Genomic DNA, 7,194 nt, shown 5'->3' with positions numbered 1-7,194 from the left:
GCATGTGCGTGTATGAGTGTGCATGTTTGAGTGTGTGTGTGCATGTGTGTGTGGGTGTGTGTGAAATGAGTGTGTGTTTGTGTGTGTGAAGTGAGTGTGTGTGAGTGTTTGAGTGTGTGTGTGTGCGCATGTGCATGTGTGTGAGTGTGTGCGGGTGTGCATGTGTGTGTATGAGTGTGCGTGTGTGAGTGTGTGTGCATGTGTATGTGCATGCATGTGTGTATGAGAATTTACTTTAAAAACAATTTCATGACAGTTTTGAAGTGTGAAAGATTCTCTTTTATTTATTTATTTATTTATTTATTTATTTTGGTTCTTTTTTCCAGAGCTGGGGACCGAACCCAGGGCCTTGCGCTTCCTAGGCAAGTGCTCTACCACTGAGCTAAATCCCCAACCCCGAAAGATTCTCTTTTAAAATTCAGCTTTAAGTGCATTCATGATCCCCAACAATAACAACAAAGGGAAGAACAGAACCCCAAGAATGAAGTAGGAATAATCTTGGGGAGCTTCCTCAAAGAAAATATCAGAAGATCCATGCCAGTTTGACGGCACGTTGCCTGTCATCCCGCCTTTGGGAGGCAGAGGCAGGGAGATGTGGGTTTCTAGGGTATGTAGTAAGATACTGTCTCAAAAGAAAAACAAACAACCAAAAACAACAAAACAAACAAACAAACCAAGAGGCTGAAGAACTGGCTTATCAGTTAAACACGTGCACTGTTCATCCTCACAACCCAGGTTTGGTTCCTATGGCTTCCGTGGGCACTAGGCACGTGCGTAGTACACGTGCACACTTGTGAGCAAGACAGTCCCACCTCTGAAAACAATTCTTGAAAAATAACGACAAGAAGCAACAAGAACAAAGGAAGCACTAGGCAAGACGGAGGTCAGGGGTGAAAGCCCACGGTTTCAGGTAGGTTTGATGATCCACAGAGAAGACGTAAGTAGCCATCCAAGAGCGACGGGCTCAGAAGGTACAGCCAGGCCAGAGCGGCAAGGGTAAGAAATGAGATCGTGTGGGCGAGCCCTTCTACAGAAGAAAATGCCCTCCTCCGCCTCAGTCGCCACAAAGTAACAGCCATACTGGGATGCTCCTCTGGATCGCAGCTTTTGAAGAAGGCAGTGGCACCATTGTATGAGAAGCAAAAGGGAAAACCGTGTGCAGAAACTTCACACACAACCTCATCAAGAGTATTTCCAGGGACAGACAGATGGACTAAGGCGGACAATGGTCTCTTTCCCTGTTCCTTCCAGTGCAGGTTCCTTCACTAACAAGCTTTGACCATGTCACTAATACCTCGAGATCTACCCCAATGCGTTTGTCAGAGGGTGAGTACCCAAAGCAGAAAGACTGCAGAAGTTACAGAGTGCACCTGGAAGCCCTGGCATGGTGCCTAGGGATGCCATGGACTTAGAAGACAAACTAAGCTTCAGGAAAATCCACCCACACCAGCAGCAGCAGCAGGAGTCTCCAACACTGCCTCCAGATTAGCTGCAGGGGGCAGCATCGAGGAATTCAGCCAGGGCCTATATATTTAACATATGTTCCTGTACGTTCATGTACACTGGTATAGCCATTCTCTTGAATTGTCAGGCATCCATTCAGTCCTGCACATGGTGATGATGACCGAGGAAGTCTTTCTGGAACCTCCTCCTGGTTCTGAAGTCTTCTACAGGAGACTCAGCCTGTGCGCCTTTAGTATGGGTACATCAGAACTGCAAAGGAGAACCAACCAGGGAAGATGGCGGCTGCAGGAGCGGGTGGGGAGGTGGAGGGTAAGATGGGGGAGGGTAGAGGGTGGGGACTAGATCGCCAATCCTCCGACTGTGTGGGGAAAGAAGATTACTTTGTATCCTCGGACTGTGTGGGGAAAGAAGATTACTTTGTCTCAGCTTTGCCTGAAATGGTTTCCTCAGCAGTCTACTTTAGCAAAGGAACTCAGAGAAACCTGCTCCCTAGGTGGTCTCTCCATGCCAGGGAGGTGTTCACAGCCGGTACTAAGGGCTGCTGGCTGAACTTCAGCCTAGAATGTGCAGTCAGAGAGATGCCCTTGTTATCTGTGGGATGCACAGCTCCCAGCTCTGTGCTTCCCTAGAGGGGAACCCTTCTCACCTTCAGAGCCCCACCAGCCGTTCTGAGCCTCGGCTTCAGAGCCCTTCTCTCTTCTCTCTTACCTTCCACACTCGGCTGTTTCTCAGACTCCCATGACTACCGTCCTTCTCTGATGGGCTTTCTTTACTCTGTCATGAAGCTCTGACAGGAAAATAAAGGGCTGCTGCTTGACCACAGTGGCAGGTATACTCTCAAGACCCTTCCTTCCTCACATTCCGCCTACAGAGGCTGCCTCCCCTTAAGAGAAGGCCACATGCTAATAACTCACAGTCACCGAGCAGAAGAATAAACTAGTCCTTTCTTGGTAAGACATCTATAATAAAACAAAACCACAACCTTTCAGTGGCTCACTGATGGACACCGGAGACTTCCTTGCTCCTGAAAATGCACAATAAACTCCGGCAGTGTGGGAAGCCCAGCTTTCTGAGTTTATAGCGCTGGTGGATGTTCTAGTGTGTTGCTGAAATGGCCACTTAAATTGTCCTTTCTTGTGGCTGATATTCGCCCCTCATACATAATGGCTGTCCTACAATCCTCCCTTTTTCGGTGGAGGGAGCTGGGATGGATGCTGGGGAATCATACCCACTAACCAAGTGTTCTGTCACCAAGCTACCTCTCAGCTAAACATTTTATTTTACGCAGAAAAGTCCTGATGCATCCAGCATTCATGCTTCAGAGCACAGAATGCATTTAGCCAGGCTTCCCTGAAGTGGCCAGCATCCTGAAGGACATGAAGACACAGAAGGGTGCTGGTGGGCATCCTGTTAATCTCTGGCACTTTAGTTCTGAAAACAGCTTGGTTTTCCCTAAACCTGGTTCCTCTGCTCGGAGAGAAACTCCTCCATCCACTTTAATAAGCAGGTCCAACTCATTTTGCCCAGGTCTCAAAAGTGGCTCTACCTTGATGTCATCATGTCTTGTTCCTATAGACTGAGCAGATTCTGACAGGACAATCTTAACCTGGCTGCCTGGCTGCCCCACCACAGGGCTGTTTCCCTCACAATCTGGCATTAGGTCACCAGGAGCCCCACCCAGAACCGGCTGTCCTGTAAGGAGGTAGTCCTGGCCTTATGGTAAACACCTTCCTCTCCCTTCTGCAGAATTGCATCTCTGAACTTAGACAAATGACTTCTGAGACAATGAGAAGGCCAAGAACCAAGAAGGCAAAGAGTCAACTTCACAGCAAACTTACCTGAGCCTGTTGTTATGAAGAGTGCTGTTCTGTCTCCTGTGTGAATCCTAACATATCCCTTATTAACAGGGATATTTGGAGACTAGGGTCTCCATAGAGCCTTAGACCAGTCCTGTGCAATCGCCAAGCTCTTGGCTGTGTGTTTCACTCCACGATGTGTTCCAGCAGCAATGGGCTGATTGGTCCCCACGTGGTGGAATCCTTCAGGACCCAGTGACCTCTAAGGGACCGAGACCCAGAGCTGTAGGAGAGGTGGTTCTTGGCTAAAGAGGCATGCGATCCTGACAACTGGTCTGGGAACTAAAACCATCTACCGGCACCGCCCACATGGGAGTGTTAGAAATTATAGTCCGTGCTCCCAAGGACCGGCACAGGAACTCAAGACCTCTAAGGAGGCTGCCCAGTGAGAGACTTAGTCCTCCCAGCCTGGGGCAGAACTCCAGAGAGACGCCCTGTGCTGCCCCAGCCCCTACCGCTGTGCTAATTAGGAAACTGCAGGGGGTGGTCCCCTGGCCTTGGCCCCAGCAGCCCAACATTCTTGCATCCATTTCATCTGTCCCCAACCCCCACAGGGTTGGCTCTTGACATCTGAAGGTTACAGAAATGCGTGTGGGAAGGGATCAAAGTCAGTGGTGTGTTAAATGGAGGGGCCTCTTGAGAATCTTGCACTTGGGGTCCATAAAGAGCCACTGGCGGAGGCCAGAAGTAAAGCCTCTAAGGTTGGGCTGTGGGGCCTAGAATGCTCCAGGAGGCAGGAGTACTTTCTCTTCACCTTCACCCTGCCCTCCACTTAACACCTCCCCAAATGTGCCTGAAACTCGGCCACTATAGACCTTCGGTGGACCTCCTCCGGCGCCCACGCGCGTACACGCGTCCTCACGCACGTTCCTGGGGGAATCGACTACAAATCTCTGGTCCCCCCGGCGTGCCCTTAGACCAGGCTGGTGTGGAGGGTGGGGGTGGGGGTGGGCGGGGCGAGCGGAGAAGCAGAGAGGACAGGAAATGCCCTTAATTGAGGGAAATGCACACGAATTGCAGGGGCAGCCTTTGATGTCGCCTCTAGGCTGAAGGGCCCCTCGCTGCTGGCCAGCCCACCCGGCGAGCCCCATCTCCTCTCGGGAGCCAGGGCTTCAGGCTGGTCAGAGCACCCAGGAAGAGGATGTTTTCCGGCTGAGCAGAAGGCTCTGGGCCACTCCTATCTCCAGTGCAAGGCAGCTAGCCAGGAGCCTTTGAGCCCCTTTAGTCCCCCCCCCCCAGACCCAAGACTCCAGGGGACAGCTCCAAGGACAGGCCTAGCAGGCCTGAGCACATCAGCCTGCCATGAAGCACTCCCCGGAAGAAACAGGCCTGCTTTGACCTAGGATGTGTAAGAGTGTTCGTCCAAATGACATTACACACACACACACACACACACACACACACACACACACACACACACACATTTTCCCCCTTTTCATCATCAGCAAATAAAGATTAGCCAGGGAGATTACAGAAAGCGTTTTCAGGCTGCAGCTGATCTTTATTCCGAAGGCTTTGTGATGATATTGATGATGATGATGGTCAAGAGGACAGTTTGATTTTTGTGTTTGGAGCTAGTTATAAAGAATCAATATTATATCAAGGGGTAACTTTCGTGATAAAGGACTTTAGCCACTCCGGCTATTCATCATAAGTCTGTAGCAAGCAGATAGGTCAAAAGAAATTATATTGCACTAAAGAGTGAGTCTTCTTATCTCTCCCATACCAGGGGAATAAGGGGCCAGGCGATCGATACAGTAGCTGCCTTATACTTCTTGCAATTATCAATAGCTGATTTCGCCTTTTGAGGCCTGCATCTATTAGTGCAAGCTAATAATAATCACTTGAGCCTCCCCCACAGGCAGGGGAGTCAAAGTTTTCAGCCCTGACATCATTTATATAATCATATATATATATATATATATATATATATATATATATGCTTAAAGCACCTGATTCCCAGCCATATGCAGCCCAGATTCAAAGTTTGGTGGTCAGGGGAGGAGGACTTCCATAACATTTGTAGCCCACGGCATGCAGATGACTGTGGTGTGTGTGTGTGTGTGTGTGTTAAGTCCTGGACTGCTTCACCGTGATGCCTCTAGTGAAGCTGCATGGTACCCTGTAGGGACGATGCAGCAAGGCTCCAAGGCACAGGGAGCAAGGCGGATTTAAATATGAAGCACATGGCTCCCTCCTATTAAAAGAATCTGGGCGCATTTATTTCAATGACTTTGAATGCAAAAAGCAATCAGAGCTGAGGCTGAGCTGAATCTGGGGTGGGCAGGGCTATGCCCGGATTTAACTAGTTAACTTCAAGTGGAAGAGCTTCAAGCTCAAATAAAACACCCCCCCCCAATCCCCGACAAGGATAATTCTTGACTACATGCTTTCTGGTACACACACACACACACACACACACACACACACACACACACACACCCTGTAATAGGAAAACAACATCTCAATAATTGGCACTTGACATGCTGTTTGCGTTGGGCTGTGGTACACCAAGCACAGATTTCCTGTTGATGGAAACATTTATCATTGTGATTGCCCCAGAGTGGCAGGTGGTGTTATCAATTACCTCTTCTTACCAATAATAATATTAGTATGGTAATATCTTTGCTCTGGTGAGAACCAATTAGCGGTCACTTGTCACAGCATTGAAGACGGGCAAACACCATGCTGAATCTAACCCAAAGGACTTAAAACAAAAGTTGGGGGTGGGGGGTGGGGAAGGAACCCGAGGGGAAGGGAGTGACGGCGAGGGAGAAGGGAAGACAGAAAACAAAAGCCCTAATATTTGAATACCTATTCTGTGTGAAGGAACTGGAGAAATAACCACGCTGTAAAGAAAATGTCAAGTCCAGCTATGTAAAACTGTCTCGTGTGGATCCAGAGTCAGGTATCTTCAGGGACCAGTGAAGTCAGAAATCAACTAGTCACCTCTCCTTGTCAGGTCAATCTTGCAGACAGGCTTTCTGTTTCATGTGAAGAAATGATACAAATTAATTCAAACACCTAATTATATGTTCCATTAATGTAAAATATACAGTATTAATTTGTAAATAATATCATTAAGCAGACGAAATAATAACGTGTCACCTCTTAAGACGAAAACAGCATCGCAGGGGGAGAGACAATTAACAAATTAGATTTAATTACAGGGAAGAAAAGCAACTTTTGTTTTTGCAATGGTGCTTAGGTATTGCAATGTCTTAATAGACAGTGGTCATGCCGTAAGCGTGCATGCTCCGTGTGCACACTGTACTACTGTGTGCTCCTCTAACTACAGTGGAGCGTGCACTTCTTCTGGGCACAGCCCGAGAGCCTGCTTCCTGCCTCATTGGGGGAAATACCCCCACGACACCCTGTCACTTTGCAATAGACTGTTTTGATTAAGGCTTCAGATGCAAACTCTTTTCATTGAAATTTACCACACTGCATAAGAACAATGAAAGCTTTACCATAGAAGCATAAGAAAGGGAGGGAGGGAGAGGCTAGGTAAGCAGGAAGTTAGGTTTTCCAATTTTCCCTTAAAAGAAAAAAAAAAAAAAAACCCTCTTCTTTGGTCTCTGCCTTTGGGATCCACTTGAGTGTGGCCCTTCTGCAGTGGAGGGGATCTACATAGGCTTCTGTCACACACAGGGCTTCGTTCTTCCCTCAGCGCCCTTGACATCTTCTCAACGAAATTCCAGCGAAGTCGGCCTCAAGGGAGTGGGGTAGCCTGCAATCTCAACCACACAGCTCAGCCAGGTTTCACCTCGACCCTGCCATGGCAAACCACCCTGGCCAGGTCCCACATGGAGACCTCAGCATCCGGCATCCTTACACACTCGCTGAAGAGATGGGTTAGCAATGTCCACTTCTG

This window comes from Rattus norvegicus, chromosome 18 (assembly GCF_021556685.1).
Source record: "Rattus norvegicus strain SHRSP/BbbUtx chromosome 18, alternate assembly SHRSP_T2T, whole genome shotgun sequence".
Classification (NCBI taxonomy): Eukaryota; Metazoa; Chordata; class Mammalia; order Rodentia; family Muridae; genus Rattus; species Rattus norvegicus.
Note: the sequence above shows the minus strand (reverse complement) of the source record.